General features: G+C 32.9%; 2 pseudogenes across 2 annotated transcripts in view; both read left to right on the top strand.

The window, feature by feature from the left end:
* Positions 1 to 17,044, top strand: part of LOC309652623 (small nuclear ribonucleoprotein E pseudogene) — a 409,018-nt pseudogene that overhangs the window by 270,756 nt on the left and 121,218 nt on the right. The gene's annotated exons all lie outside the window — the stretch shown is intronic.
* LOC309652609 (protein tyrosine phosphatase type IVA 1 pseudogene) overlaps positions 1 to 17,044 on the top strand; it is a 30,261-nt pseudogene extending 13,217 nt beyond the window's left edge. Inside the window, exon 1 of the transcript in view lies at positions 1 to 17,044. This exon is cut by the window's left edge and continues 13,217 nt beyond it. The product of the transcript in view is annotated as a protein tyrosine phosphatase type IVA 1 pseudogene (transcript).

The raw sequence follows: 17,044 nt of genomic DNA, 5'->3' as shown, positions 1-17,044 counted from the left end.
ATTAATCCCACAGGTTCTGGCAATGAAATCTTTATAATGATGAACAGTCATTGTTAATGAAAATGAAGATTATACAGCAGCTTCAGCAAGGGAACTATTTATGTAATAGAAAGATTAACTTTAATCTAATCAATGAACACCAGGGGTGGGGTTGGGGTAAGGGGATAGAGGCTGGTTTATAAAAGTAAGTTATTTGACTTCTCAGGTTCCAGATAGTGTTCTGGAGTTTTGGGTTGTGCAGCCCTCTATGGATGAAAACAAAAAAAACTAATAAGGAATAGGAAACTATCTCTATTTCTGTTAAAATTAGCCCATGACAATAGTATACAAATATATACTTTTAAAATTACACATGATTAATTAGTTTGGTTTAATTTTGGAATCATGTCATAATCAGAAGACTGGAATCCCTTTCAGAAGCCTCCATACAGAGTTATTCTAGTATGTGAAATAGTGTAAAATTAGGAAACCATGATATTTCAGTGGATGTCCACAATAGACAGTGTGAAGCAGTTCTTTCTCTAAGGACTTGGATAAATGATATTGAATCCGTCGCAAATTCAATCATTTGTGATTTAATTAACCAGCTTTATTTTTGTTAGTGTGTTATATGGGCACCTGTTCTTCAGGATTAAGTTTCAACTGTAACTTATTTCGAAATAATAGTTTTGACATATTTTGTCAGGACACCAGAGAGTTTTCCTTTATTCTCAGTTTTAGATTCTGGTATAGATTAGTGTAAGCCAATTTTATAGAGGGGAAATCATATATGGAATCAAACTGCAGTACAATTATTATTTATGTGTTTCCAGTCATTCTATATGTTACTTGTCTTTACTGAGCTGTATCATTACATAGCTGATGACTTTACAAGATTTTTAAGGTTCTTTTGAACTGTATTGAGTATACCCAGAGTGACAAAGACTCAAATTAAGAATCGTAATATGCTTAATTTAAAATTAAGAATCCATTTTATTGCTAGAGTCCTTGATCAGACAGAACTAATTGAAATTTCAGAACAAGAAAGTGAATTTAAGGTTGAAATCCATAAAAAGTTACTGTAACGTAGTAGATACTTAATAAATATGTATTGTGTGAGCCAGTTGCACAAAGTAAAACACATTGGTTATGCCTGATAAAAAGTATTTTTCATGTGTTAAATAATTACAGTAATTTATAGCTGCTAAATATCTATCCATAAATATGTATAACTTAATTAATATTTAAAATTGAAATTTTATAAACAGTTAAGAATTGATGTCCTATTTTCACATTAAAATATCCTTCTTTGAAATATTACTAATCCTTTCATACTTTCCCTAAGTAATTGGCTATAAAAGAGATTTAAAATGTAAATCTCAACAACTTGACATTCAAGACCATATAAGAACACACACCATGACCTCAGACTGAAAAGTTCATAAGGATTTTGAAGAATGAAATATATCACCTAAGGTATAATTTGCAGAAGGTATAATGTATTAAAGCTGGAAGGTTGCTTGTCTAAGCATTCATTCCAGGCTGAAGAGTGGGCTGGCAATGGGTCAGCTTCTGGCAATTCAAGTGAGCCTTCAATCCTCTTACAAGCTCACTTATGGATCTCAGCTCTGGGATATATCCAATTCATTAAGTAGAAGAGGTAAAAATAACCTATTATGTCACTGAGCCTGATCCTGCAACCTGCTCAGGAAAACAATCCCAAAAATCTTTGTATGAACCTCAATAAGGGTATCTTATACCATCCTACTGGGTGAGAATTTCACTCCTGTTTCTCCAGGATGCTTCTATACATTTCCTATTTGCAAGAAATGGGCCTTGGTTAGTATCAAGTTTAGATTTATGAAGTGTCTTCCATTATAAAATCTAATTCCATATAGCTTCTTCCATTTTTGATCCATATTGATGACTTATGAATGAGAATCTCTGGTAAAGCCTTTGATTTACCACTTCATAAGTGAAATTGTGGTTATAGTGGGAGGTGGGAGTTCTTCAAAAGATAATAATGCATATTAAACAAATATTTCTTTTGTTCTAGATATTCTTCTAGAGACTGATTTTAGTACTCTTTCAACCAAAAACATTTTATTTGAAATACATTATGTGCCAGGCATTCTTACATTCTTGTAGGGTTAGAAATTATAATGATGAGTAAGATAAGTTCAACTACTACCCTAACAGAGAAAAAGTTTTGTGGCAGAAGAGAAAAAATTTTAAAAAGTCAACATTTGAGAAATGCTATGGCAGAGAAGTATGGATATTCCAGGAATACCTAACAAGGACACTCAACTTGATCTGGAGGGGACAGAAAAGTCTTTTCAGAGGAAAATGACATAGACACTGAACCTGAAATATCAGGAGGATAGTGTTCAAGGCAGAGAAAAATCACCTATTTGAAGAATAAGAAGAAAGAGAGAGCATGGTGCAATCAAGTGTTTATACAATTTTTAATCACGTATAATGATAGGAGATTGAATTTATGAAAATGACAGGAAATTACGTTCTATTTATTTTTCATATTTATATACTGTCTGTATGATATACACTGTTTATCACCTAGTGGGGGATTGCTGTAGCTTACTGTATGCTATTTGCTAATAGACTAGAAAATATACTCTCACATCTGTATCGATAGAGAAAATAATGGTCAATTTAATGATACAAAAGATATGTAACTATAGATATACACATACACATGTGTAGATAAAGCTAAATCAAGCTAAAAATCTCAAAGTTAAACAACTAGAATTTTTTGCCCCTTTGGCCAAATTCTTCTTTAGTGCAATGCATGATTTTTCTTTTATGATCAAAATATATGGCTAAAGTCTTTCAATAAAAGTTATAATTAATATCAACTGATATTTTTGGTTGTTTTTGCTCTCCAGAGATCATTAAGAAAACTTGGGAGACAGCTTAAAAGAAATCTTGGAGAACATATGTTCCAGAAGTTTATAAAATATGTGGGCATCATTTCTTACCTGTAATAAATATCCTCGCTAAGTCCTAAGCAGTGTGCAAGCAAATGGCTTTAAGTGTCCCCTTCCCGCCGCCCCTTTTTTCTTTTTTCAAGGGTATACTCATCCCTTCATTATATATGGTAACATTAAATGAAAAATATTAAAATGTGACTGAGTATTTTTCAGATGATAAAAGTTAGGTAGGTGTATCAAGGCAATGGAGTGTAAAATAGTATGGCTGAACAACATTCCATAATGCCTTTATCTAGTCAATAGTATATGCAGTGCTTCTATAGAAACTATTACATCATGTGGCATTAGCAAGTTATATGATTTAAAAATATTTTTTAAAGCAAACAGTGTATCTATCAATCAAAAACTTTTCAGAAGACTACAGTGATTTTAATAATAGGATGTTTTTCCAGGCCTTTGCTTACTTGCTCATTTGTTGTGGCTAGAGATGGTTCCACCAGCAGTCAGAGCTCTCATACCTCTTCTCTCAACATGAGGCAAGAATAATTTTTTTTCTTGTAAGGTAGAGCCAATTATGGTTCCATTGCCTCAGTGTGTGAAAATTGACGTGATGTGATTTTTTTTCTTTGGTTGTGGTGGTATATATGCATGGAATATTTTTTCATTGTGTTCTATAACTTCCAGTTGTCATTCTTCTGACACATAGGATTAAACAAACATTAAATTGTTGTCTCAAGTATTTGATCTGAGCATAATACATCTTCACAACTGTGGAAGTGACTTTAAAAAGCTATTGTAATCCAAAATAGTTAGGGGAATTTTGGACCAATAATCAAGGAGCATCTCCCTTTCCATTCAGATCTCTAAAGTACGTACTGTGTAAGTCAGTGAATGAAAGGTTCAGATTTCTAAGAGATAGGCTCTCAGCCAAAAGGGTTGTTTTATTTTTTAATTAAGTTAATTTTACATGGCAGTCGGTTATTACCAGCCCTGGTTTCCAGCCTTTCTTAACTATTGCACTATTTCAATGATCCTAGCAAAGCTTCAAGACATATATCACCTTATGACTCCCCTCTACTACCTCTTAGGGCACTTCATAGTAGGAGGCTTGGCCATGGTCAAGCACTATGAAAATGAACAAATGATCTCTTCTCTCACTTGAGGTGGCCTGTCTTATTTTTACCCCAAAATGTTTGACAATGATGACATCCAATTTTATCTTTTATCCTTTGTCTTTTTGGATACTGATCAGGAAGTTTCCACTAGTCAACAAAAAGATATTTCAAAGTAGCAAGCTAGAAGAGTTTCTGATGACACACCATTGAACACAGAGAAACATCACATGCTGTATTGCATTTCCTTGTTATAACTTCCATAAAATATCCCATACACTGGTATGGCTTAAGCCTGCTCTCTAAGTAATAGGCTGGCAATTGTTCATATTCACAGGAAATTCCTATTCACAGAGCCAGTGGAAAAGAAAGGCCCTATTCCATTTCTAAAATCTCAGGTCCATGTCAAAGAATATGTTTGTAAAGATTTTCCTTAATAGCTTGGTCAATAACATTAGTCAACATGATGACAGATAACGAGAGTTCATTCATTCATTCATCTTTTTATTCAGAAGATACTTATCATTTGCATAACATTAAGAAACTCAGTTTTTTAAAGACTGAAGTTAAAGGCTCTGCCCTCTATGAGCCCTGGATATAGTATCATTGTGACCTAATTCTTTTTAAAAAATCATTATTTTACTCAAAATGAGGCTTGTGTTTTCAAAGAGATCTACAAACTTTAGTCTTGGCAATTTTTGTGATCAATATTTGGATCACAATTTGGACTTTATTATTCATTCATCGGAAAACTCTTGCTGTACGCTCTTATGTGGATATAGAGAAGAAAAACTTGTCACTAGATTTCACAAATGTTCATAAAATACAGAAGTATTCAAAAATTGTATATATAAATATACATATGTACACATATACATGTACATATGCATAGATGTGTGTATATAGTATAAATGATAAAAATTTGTAACAGTGAGTTAGAAATCCACTGATTTAGCCATTAATTTAGGAGTTTAAGGAAAGGTGTCAGGAACAGATAAAATTTTAGTTAGAATGTGTAGCAATTATCCAGCTGGAAAATATGATTGAGGGAATCCTGATTAAGGATCATTTTTTTGTAGAGGTGTATAAAGGCAGAAACTTTAATATATTAAAAAACGGCTAGATAGAAAAGTCTTTTGGTCACGTGGTGGAAGAAAAGGATGCAGATGTAAGGGACAGATTATGAGAGACCTTCTGTGACAAACCAAGAGGTTTCTTCTGAAGGATTTTGAGAGAGAGGGAAAACTACTCTTTATTATAATGTGGATGATGATTGGTAAGTGGCAAAACTGGTGACAGGGGACAGTTAGCAAAAGCATTACTATAACTCCAGGAAGTTATAAGGGCTTAAATAAGGCGATGGTAAAGGAGATACCAAGTTGTAGATAGCTCTGACTTAGTTGTATAAGATTCAAGGCACAGCGACATATATTCGTCTTTTTTCCCACTTTCTTGCTTGTATTTCTTGGGATCAACTCCCAAATAAACTACTTGCAACTACCAGAATCTGCTCTTGAGGAAACCCACAGGAGCTGTCTCGTCATTCTTCATATCTCAAAACATCCTCTCTGGCCAAGAACCAACTGATGATCTTCTTTCAATTTCACAGCGAAAAATAAAGTTACTGGGAAAATACCACCAGTACTATACACATACACCACCCTATCTGCTTTTTTAAACCATGCTCTCTTGTTTCCGTTACAAGTGATGGAGTCTCCCTTCTCCCATCTGGCATCAGCTCATCCATTTAACCCCTGGAGGTCATTTTCTATTGTCTACTTAAGGACTTTGCTCTTGCAATTATCTCCTGCTCTTCATGCACCATTATTTGGAAGTCTGTATATTGTCATTACTATTAAAACATCTATAATTTTTTCATCTAGTGGAAAAAAGGAAAACCTTCCTTGACTTTGCATACTCTTTAGCTATGTGTCTTTTTCAGAGAAAACTTTGCCAGAGTGGTATCTGTGCTTTCCTCACTTCCCTTCACTCTAGAACAGACTCCTATCGGACTTTGATTCCCACTATGCTACTGAAATCACTTTGATTAAATTTACCCAATGACTTCTATGTTAACAAAATCAAAGGACAATTTTAAGTTCTTATCCCATTCAAACCTTCAGTAGCATCTGACATTTAATCATTGTTTTTCTTCACAGCACTTAATAATATTTGACATTTTTGTGGTATATGTTTGGTTTATGTTCTCCCACTAGGAGGTAAGCCTCATAAGGGGAAGAACTATGTATATTTTAGTTTACTATTTAATCCCTAGTGCTTAGGACAGAGCCTGGTACCATTACTGAATAAATTGCTGAATGTATACAATGTAAATGGTAGAACAAAAGCTGCAAGAATGTGAACTTTGGTTGCTTCATGATGTTGAAGAAAAAGCCACCTTGTCTTTTCAGATATTATTAAAATCAGATGTAAGATGATGATGCTTCCCTAAACTTTAAGCAAACTGAATTTCCTTAAATATTCAACAAAACATCAGATACTTTTCAGAATTGGAAATTCTAAAAGGAAAAGCCCTTTTAAAGGGCTTTAAAATAAAGATTTGGTGGTCCTGATGTGGATGACATTAATGTGATAGCTAATGTATCTTAATAGAAAATTTAAACTTGATAAAGAGGGGCATATTACTGAGGTCACTTTATCATCACTGTCTTCATCGTCGTCATCATCATCATTTTAAGTTGATAAGGCCGGTAAGAATAACCTGTATAACAGGCCAACATATGTAAAAGCCCAATCACAATAGACCAATTAATAGCATTTCTATAAAAGAAAGAAAACAAACCATATGTTTATTTTAAAAATGTATTTAGATTAACTGTCTGAATTGCTTTAGTGGCTGACTGATTTCTATAAAAATAGTGGCATAGATTCATTTGCCTGTCTTCCAAAATATCTATTCAACAAGTATGCATTTTATAAAAGTTAACAAAAAGGATAAACTGTTAACTTATATGGAACGCTCAAAATTTGAAATCAACAGGCATTTGGAAGTCTGCCAAAGTTCCTAGCTATGATTTGAAGAAAGCCAAGAAGCAAGAAAGCAAATTCATTTCTTATCAAGTTTTGACAAAATTTCTCTCCTAATTTCATTTTTCTCAATCAGCTGCTAAAGGCACTCATTTTCATCTCCTTGATTAGATGCTGCAGTGACTGATTACTGGATTTAATAGTACTTTTTAATGAAACATTGTCATTTGCTTTTCTATGATTACCTTAAAATACCGCATATCACCCATTAGTTTTTTTTTCTATTTCTTTCCCAAATTGTTAGTTCCCTTATTTCCAGTTTCTCCTCCATACATTCCAGCTCCAACCTCTAAGCCCCTCATTTCCACCAAACCACTCAGGTTGCCCAAGGTAATCTCCCAGCATTCCCTTGACATTTACTTATGCTTATGTTAAATCCAGCTTGGACCATAAAACCTTCCACTAACTTATAGGAAGCAATAATAAGATACCGACCTTCCTTAAAGCAACTCATAAGCTCTACTACTATTTAATGTCTTTTTAATTTAAAAATGATGAAAAGAAATTATGTTATTTCTCCTGATACCAAGATTTTTTTTCTATTCACAGTAATAATAGCTCACATTTTTTATGCTCTTAGTGGGTTCTGTAAAGTTCTGTAAAGTAGATACGATAGGTATCATTTCCTTTTTCAGGAGAAGAAAATGCAGGCCTTAAGGAGTTTAGAACAAAGTCCTTTTACTTACTAATAATACAGTCTTTCCACTAGATCATATTAATAATCAGAATAACTATAAATGATAATTTTATTTGAATCACTGAATCTGTTATTATTTGATATTTCCTGAGACTATGCAGTATAAATGACAGTAGAGGGCTTTTTATGATATACTGTTATAGTTTTTATTGTTAAACATCATTTCTTTAAAAAACTTCTCACCTACATAATGCTAACATTCACATGTCGATGACATTTTCTTTCTAATTATAAAAATTACACCTTGAATAAATGTGAGCCTTATGGAGAATTTAATATTCCATGGCTTTGCAGTCTCCAGTTAAAATTCAAATATCTAATAACTGTGCCTCATTTCTGAATTGTACTCTTTCACTGATATTTGTAAAGTAAATATCATTTTATAGAAAATGCAAACTTAAAGCACATTTAGCTGTTATAATGAAAATCTCTACATGGTCTGTAGTATAATATAAATACATTTTTTATAATGACTTATAAGGCTTAACCTTCATTTATAGATTGTCCTACTTCCCATTGTCAAATTTGATTCTCATGGCAATGCTGATTGGTGGGTAGGTAAATATTACCAAAGTTTTAAACACGAAGTGACTGAGGTTCTGAAAGGTTAGATAACTTGCCTAATATTACAGAGCAGGCATGAAAATACAAAAAATAAAAACCAAATTTCTGACCCATAGGCTCAATGCTTTTTCTATCACATAATAACTTTGAAATGCTGTAAGGGATTTCTATGTCAATTCCATATCTCTAGCTTTACAGTAATGTAGATCCAGATGAGGGAGGATGTCTTGCCCTTTCCCTCTCTCAGCCTCTCTCTATATTAAAATAAATCATTTGGAAGCTTGTTTTTTTTTTTCCCCCCCTCTGTATATTATTTCTTAATGTTCATCAGGGTGTTGTTGGGTTTTTTTTAACTTTGTTTTTTCTTTTTTTACTTTTTGACTCAGTAATGTTAAATTTTCTTATTTTCTCTATACTTTCCCTTCCGATGTCCTTTCTTCCTTGTCATCACTGTCTTCTTCTTCTACTATACATCATAATATTCTTTTTTAAAATTAGGATTTAGTTATTTTTGGCTCTTACCTGAAACATACACTGTGTATCTGTTTCTCTTATTAAATGTTAGGCCTGAATTGTTTTTTAAATTTCTTAAACTAGCTTGAATTTTGTCAAGAGAAGAACATTAGTATTAAAAAAAAAGACAACTGCAACATTTTGCTTTAAAAAACACTAGTTTTCATCAAAGTATAGCAAGCATACAAGGAAGTACACGTCATAAATTACAGATAGATTAATTTTCACAAAATAAAAACATGCATTTGACTAGCATGCAGAAGAAGAAATTTATCATCATTAAAAATGATGGGACTTTTAATTGAGGTTATGCTGAATCTGTGACTCAGTGTGGGGAGAGTAAAAATATTGACTCTGTTAATCCATGTAAGTATTATACCATTCCAATTGTTCATGTCTTCATTAATATTTTTTTAAACAATTTTCCACATTTCACTGTGTACAGATCTTGCACATCTTTCATTAAACTTACATTTCAGAGTTTGACGTTCTTTGATGCTGTCGTAAATAGTACTTTTATAGTAATGTAATTCTTTAGTTAACTGTTTGTGGCATCTAGAATTACACTTGATTTTTTTCTCGAGCTTGTACCCAGTAATCTTGCTAAATTGACTAATTTATTCTAACACACTAAGGATAGATTACTTTTAGATATTATAAATATGTAATGATGCAGTCTGTGAAAAATGGTGGTTGCATTCCTTCTCTTTCAATCATTATGCCTTTGTTTTTATCTTTTTCTTGTTTTATTGCCCTGGCTAGGGCCTTCCTAAAATGTTGAGCAAAACTAGTGATAATAAGCATACTTATGTTGTTCTTGATCTCAAGGGGCTAAGTTTTCAATATTTCAACACTAGTTATTATATTTGCTTCAGTTTTCTGAGTTTTTTTGCTTTTAATCGAGCTAAATTTTGTCCAATGGCATTTTTGCATATTTTGGGATAAACCTATCATTTTATTCTTTTGTTCTGTTAACTTTGTTTGATTTCCAGATGATACAAAACATGAATTTATCTTGGATTAAACATTATTTGTTTATATATATTACAGGTGCTGTATCTTGGATTAAGTTTGTTAAGCGTTCCACACACACCCACCCCCCCACCCCCCTTTTTTTTGGTCATGAAAGAGACCTTTGATTTTCCTTTCCTATAAAATTCTTGTTGGTTTGATATAAATTTCAAATGTGTCAAATTAAACCTTTTTGGAAGTTTTTCACTGTTTCCTAAGTTTTCTTTTTTTACCTGTGTTTTTCTCGGAATTTTGTCATTTCATCTCATGTTAAATGTATTGGATACAACTTCTTATAATTTTATGTCTATGTCTCAAGAATCTGTAGAGGTGACCCCCTTTATATTCCTAACATGGATTATGCATGCCTTCTCTTTTTTCTATATCAGCCTTGCTAGATGTTTATCAATTTTATTAACCCTTTCAAAAAAGAACTCTTTTGGTTTTGTTGATATTCTCTTGTATTTTTAAAAATTCATTAAATTTTGATTTTAATTTTATTGTTAGTTTTATTTTCTCCACTTTACATTACCATTTTTTTCTGAAGTTTTTTGAGGCATAATCAGGTCCTGAATTTTCCAGCATTTTCTCTTTTGCATTTAACATGGGAAATTTTCTTTAGATGCATGTTTTGGTGCATCCTACGCATTTGAAAAGATAGTTGAGGTATAACTATAAATTGTATAATTTTAAAGTATGCAGCATGTTATGATTTGCATATATGTATATATTCACAAAACAAGATAATGAACATATCTGTTACTTGCCAAAATTTCCATGTGGAGTTGTGTAATCACCCCTCCTGACTTTCTCCATGGTCCCTTGTCCAGGCATTGAACATTCTTATACAAACATGTGTGTGGACATAAGCTTTAATTTCTCTGGAATAAACACCCAGAAGTGGAAGGGATGGATCACATCATAAATAAGTCTATGAGGTTTTCCAAATAATTGAATCATTTTATATTCTGTTAGTAGTGTATGAAAGTCACAGTAGCTCTACATCGTTGTCAGCACTGGGAATCATCAGTATTTTAAATTGTAGCCCTAATAGGTATACAGTGATATATCACAGTCACTCTAAATTGTGTGGGTATAACCAAGTCATTGATCTTTCTGTCCTGGCATCCACAGTAAGTGGAGAAAATGTAATATAGGCCTGATGCTAATCCTTTCCTTTCCATTCATTTTTGTATGTATATTTATTTTTGACTGCAAACTAGGTTTTCTGTATGAAACACTATGGAGATAATTGGAGGCCATGGAGCATTTTATTTTGCTTATGAGGGGCAATTAGCGTGGGAGTAATTCATCTCATAACAGTGAGGGGTTGTGTCCTTTTAAGGCTGGGTCTCAGGTTTTGTGAAGAGTTTTGTATTTCTGGTTCATATTTACATTTAGGGCATATCCTCTCAGAGATGTCAAATGATATGTTGGATTGTTTTCCAGAACCTCTCCTCGGTGGTGTGTAGTCAGGTCCAATTTGTGTCCCCTGGGCTGGAAGCCCTGATCGACCACATAGCTTCTCAGCTACAACTTTCTGCTTAACATTTTGGGTCCTCAGTCATCCCTTTTAAATTAGTAAAGGACCTAAGGGGGAAAAGTGGTACCAAATTTGAGTCTCACCACTTGGGCTTCTCCTCTCTCTGAGATCCTGTCTCTTCCTTGGGTCTTTGGTGCCTTTAAATAATATCTTTAATATCTTCCAGATTTCCTAGGTTTTCTCAGTAGGATGGTTGGGCTGAAATGGTCTCCCATTACTGGAAGCAGACATCTCTCCAAATAGAATTTTTTTGAAATACGTATTAGTTTGTAACAGTTTTGTTTCTTGTAGCTGATTAATCCAAGTAATATTAAGAAGATAAGCAAATTATTTCAAGGCAAATGTTCTTCTTGAGGATTCAATCCTTTTCGTCATCATTTGCTTAAATTCCCTAGATTTAAAATAAATATTTCCACAGTCCCCAACATGTGCCAAGTGTGGTCCATCTGTTGGAGGTACATTATTGGGTTACTGCTTAATGTGGAAACAGTCAAGAAAATAAGGAGATATCTTAGAGAAGATAAGGGCTAAGATATAAGTATGTATTCAATACATGTTCTTATATTAGCATAAATTAATGACACCTGATCACATATTAAGTCTTAAAATAGGTATTAAGGATTTCAAAAAACTTTCATCAAACAAATTACAATCTCTGTCCAAGTAAGTCTGCCTATCATTTATCTATCTATATGATAAAAACAAACTTAGTGCCCATCATTTGAAAATAAGTGAACTATAAATTACGTACATCAACATGGATGAATCTCACAAATATAATATTGAGCCAAGAACAAAGTCAGTAGCATACTAAGACCTGTAATATGTACTCATTTATATATTGGAGATGCTCGTCTGATCAAGGCAGACTAGGTAAATCAGACTACCCATGCAACTTGAAATGCTGGAAGATAGATAGATGGAGAGAGAAAGAGGGAGGGAGAGAGGGAGAGAGGGATTGAAGAACAAAGGCAGTGGTCTGCCAGAAAAATTACAATGTGAAGATCCATAGAATTCAGTTGAATATTTGCAGTTGTCTTTCCCCTTGAGGAATATACAGATTCAGATAGCTTACTTAGAGGTAGAACAATGAACAGAACTTCCAATAAACTCACCAGGTCACAGGGAAAACCAGATTTGGGGATTTGCTAATCATTGTCTATGTGTGGTGGACAGCAGGATAAGAGGCTGTAAATTCTGCTGGGTTTGGATGGGACACTGAGGGCTATAGTTTGGGAGCAACAGTAAAGCCGAAAATGACCAACTCTTACCAGGCTCAACTTTGAATCATTTGAATCTCTGTTTGGAATAAATAGGTCTGGAAGTGATAGTGCTGGTAGTAGCAAAGCCAGAGTGAAATTAAATCTGAATTATCTTTACAATTTTCATGTATAGTTTTTGGCATACAATTAGAAATGGCCAGGATAAGTAGGAAAAAAGAACACGTGACCAAAACCCAGTTGAAACAGCAGATAACAGAAGTAGAATCACAAGTTAACCAGATAAAAGACCTATCAGGTATGCATTAAAAATGCCTATGTTCAAATAAATAGGAGACAAAATTAAGAATTTTAGTGGCAAACTGATAATTACAAAAAACTCAGATCTTGTTTCATGTACTTTGAAGTTTTGTAATTAGGCTCCTAAACATTAGGATTATTGTCTTCCTGATAAATGGATTCATTAATCATAATGAAATGTCCCTATATATCTCAAGTTATACTCTGTTTCTTGGAGTCTACTTTGGCATTAATATACCCAGTCAAGCTTTCTTATGCTTAATTTTACATGGTATATTATTTTGTATACTATTACTTTCAACCTGTCTCTTGAATTCAAATTACTTCACATGTTAACAGCATATAGTAAATAGGACTTGGCTTTTTTCTAGTCTGAAAAACTCTCCACTCTAATTGGGATGATTAGGTCTGCTTAAATTTAATATTATTACTAATATAGTTTGTTTTAAAGTTGGTGATCTTGCCATTTGTTTTCTATTTTTCCCATCTCTTTATTTTTCTGTTCCTCCTTTTGTGCCTCCTTTTGTTTTATTGAATATTTTTTATTATTCAATTTAAATTCCTCTCTTGAAATTTTATCTTTGGCAGTTTAAAAACATGCCCACACATTCTTTAACATCCTTTCCTTCAATAGACGGGTTTTATGGCTGCTCCCAGGATTCTGGGCCAAGCTTAGTGAATCTTTGTAACCAATACAATGCAGCAGCTATGATGCTACATAAATTCCTAAGCTGAAATTCCAGCCAACTGACATTACCAGCTGCCACCAGCAGAGGGCGCAGTATTGGTCCTCCATCCAGTGCTTTTCAAGCATTTCTGTGGTTCTCGGTTTCCATCAACCATTTCCTTTCATTTCCTGTAGAACTTCGGGTAATAACGTAAATTGCAGGTTGTGCACTGGCAAATTGACTCAGGTTTGTTTATGTGGATATGTCTTAATTCACTGTCAGTTTGGAAAGATAATTTTGCTGGATATAGAATTCTACTGACAGTTTTATATTTTCTTTGGGTATCAGAAAGATTCTGCTCCTGTATCTCGGTTCTCTATGGATTCTGTTGAGAAGGCAGCCATCTTTTAAATTGTCGTTTCTGGGGAGGTAACGTATCTTTATTTTTCAGAAGTTTTGATTTTTGTACACTTCACTAATATTATCTATATTTCATTTAAATGTCTAAAAGTAGTTTACTACTGAAGTATTTTAAAATTTAAATAGCTATTTAGCCAATTCTAAATTTTCCATTTGTGTAAATAAAAGGATAATTTATTGGATTGACAATAGCAACAAAATATAGCAAAAGTAAAAACAAGCTCACATAAAAAATAGCTGAAGTCAAAGCATTTATTTTTTCTTACTAAAATACATAAAAAATTTGCATAGACTATACATAAATTAAAACGATTTAAGCACATTGATAAGCAGAATATCAAAATGGCTTGTTATAATTGTTCCAGCATTGAACTGAATGAGAAACCGCAAGACTCTTGATTTAAAAAAATGAAGGGACACTTGTGTTACCTAGAGCAAAATATTTATACCTACTGTACTTATATAATATACAAAAAATTCTACTTTGGAAAATATTCTATTAGTGAAATGATTTATATAAATAGAGTATATATCAGAACCTATTCAGTAACAGGGAGTATATAGAATGTGAGTGAAAGAAATGAGTTTATGCATGTATATACAAATATATATACATACTTCATATGTAATGATTTTGATATTCAAATAATTATGAAATGATATACTCTTTAACAAATTGTATTAGTAGAATTCATATGTGATATATACAAGAATAAATACTAATGGTAATTAGTATATAATATGCTTAATAGCTAGTGGAAATTAAGTAAGATATAAACTTTTTAATATATTGATAACCTGAATTTGGAGGGAGTATAGAATGGTTCTGAGTTTTTGGAAATTAATTTGCTATTTTTTACCAATATTTTAAATTTGCCTACCCTTTTCCACCATGATTGGCTTTCTATGAGTGTATCTGACAGAATTTGTCAAAGATGTGAGTAAAAATATGGCTACAGAAAGGCAAAACAGCTATTTTTAATAGACTATAATGTATGCATACTGTAAATGCATTGCAGGTTTTACAGCCAATCAGATAGATCTTATATAATTGCACAAGATATCTCCAGAACATAATTTTAATAAAAAAGCAAGCAAATTTATTTCACATGTGTTTATAAGTATATAAATGTATTATTTATATAGATGCATATTTATATGTACGTTTGTTCAGTTACACTCTTCATTGCTAATCATGGTTACTTCTGTGAAAGGATATGTATGTGTGTTTTTTTGAAATTTTACACTGAGTGCACATTTTACTCGTAATCAATAAAATAAAATAAATTGTCACATGGAGCATATTACTGATGATTCTTTTTAACCATCTACTTTATTTTTATAAGTAGTATAGTACAGTGAGTGAGAAGTTATGCTTAAAGCCAGAATTATAACAGAGGTAGATGGGAAAGAAATAATATAGAAAATTTACATGGAGAAAAATTTAATTTAGATGTGAACCATTTATAAGAAACTGACCTCTAATTAGTCAGTGAAATCATTATACTGGGGGCTATGAGTAAAACTGTCAGAAAGAATGCTTTTTTTTACTGTTCTACTAGGATTAAATGTCAGGTGTAATGTAGAGTTTACTTAATATTCAGGGGCTTCTCTTTCCATGATATCAGAAAAAGTGACAACAGTAATCAGGGTCAAAATCCTCTCAATTTTTATCTGATCAGTATACAGAAAAAGACTTAAAACTATAATCTTGTTCTATAGAGTTTTCATGCCATTTCTTTTTTTTTATTATTAATTATTTAATTAATTTATTTATTCATGGCTGCGTTGGGTCTTTGCTGCTGCGCGCGGGCTTTCTCTAGTTGCAGCGAGCCGGGGCTACTCTTTGTTGTGGTGCACGGGCTTCTCATTGCAGTGGCTTCTCTTGTGGAGCACAGGCTCTAGGCGCGTGGACTTCAGTAGTTGTGGCACATGGGCTCAGTAGTTGTGGCTCATGGGCTCCGGAGTGCAGGCTCAGCAGCTGTGGCGCACGGGCCTAGCCACTCCACGGCATGTGGGATCTTCCCGGACCGCTGTACGAACCCGTGTCCCCTGCATTGGCAGGCGGATTCCTAACCACTGAGCCACCAGGGAAGCCCCATGCCATTTCTTATGATGTGTATGAAATGTTTAGTGAGAATTGCTGTTCTTAGAAAAATGTGTTTAGATTGAACTGTATGGAATCCAGCAGTATTGCTAGATGCAGTTATTAATTCTAGTTTATTACATATAGATTATTTTGAGATATTCTAGAAACAAATATCCAATTGGTGAATAAAGACGTGTTCATTTCTTTCTTTCCAATTATTTATGCATTTTTAACTTTTGTCTGCATTATTGGCCCATGACCTCCATAAAATGTTGAAAAGAACTGGTAATAACAGGCAAACTTGCCTCCATCCAGATCTCAGGTTGTGCTTTTCAATGTTATATCACTAATTATGATATTTGCTATAGTTTTCTGAGTTTTTCTAAAACTCATAACTGGATGGTAAATTTGCCTGATGGTTTCTCTGTGTCTGTTGTGAAAGTGACATGGTTATTTGTCTTTTGTTAAGGAGATTTGATGTTAAAATGTTAAGCCACTTAAGAATTCAGCTTTGGATTAAAGTTAATTTGTTCATGGGATATTATAATTGAAGTGTGTTTGGATTCATAAAGATTTTTTTCTTTATGTTGTCATGATGCATATCAACCGTTGATCTTCCTTTCCTATATTGTCATTATCAGTTTATTGTAAAATTTATAAGGATCTCATTAAGTATTTTGGTTAGTGTTTTTACCACTTCTATTCCATGTGAGGGGATGGGCAATATTGGTATTATTTATTTCTGAATTTTATGGAAAAGTTCACACAATCAGGCATCAGACCATAGAAATCATTTGTAGGAAGGTTTTTATTATGGATACAATTAAATTAAAACATATAGGATTTTGAAAATTTCTTGTTTTGTTAAGATGTGTTTTTCTGGAATTTTGTCATGTCAGATAACTTCAAATATTATGTAAGGGTCTCAAGCG

The sequence above is a fragment of the Balaenoptera physalus genome (assembly GCF_965194825.1).
Source record: "Balaenoptera physalus genome assembly, chromosome: X".
In the NCBI taxonomy this organism is placed as follows: domain Eukaryota; kingdom Metazoa; phylum Chordata; class Mammalia; order Artiodactyla; family Balaenopteridae; genus Balaenoptera; species Balaenoptera physalus.
This window is presented reverse-complemented; position numbering and strand designations above follow the sequence as displayed.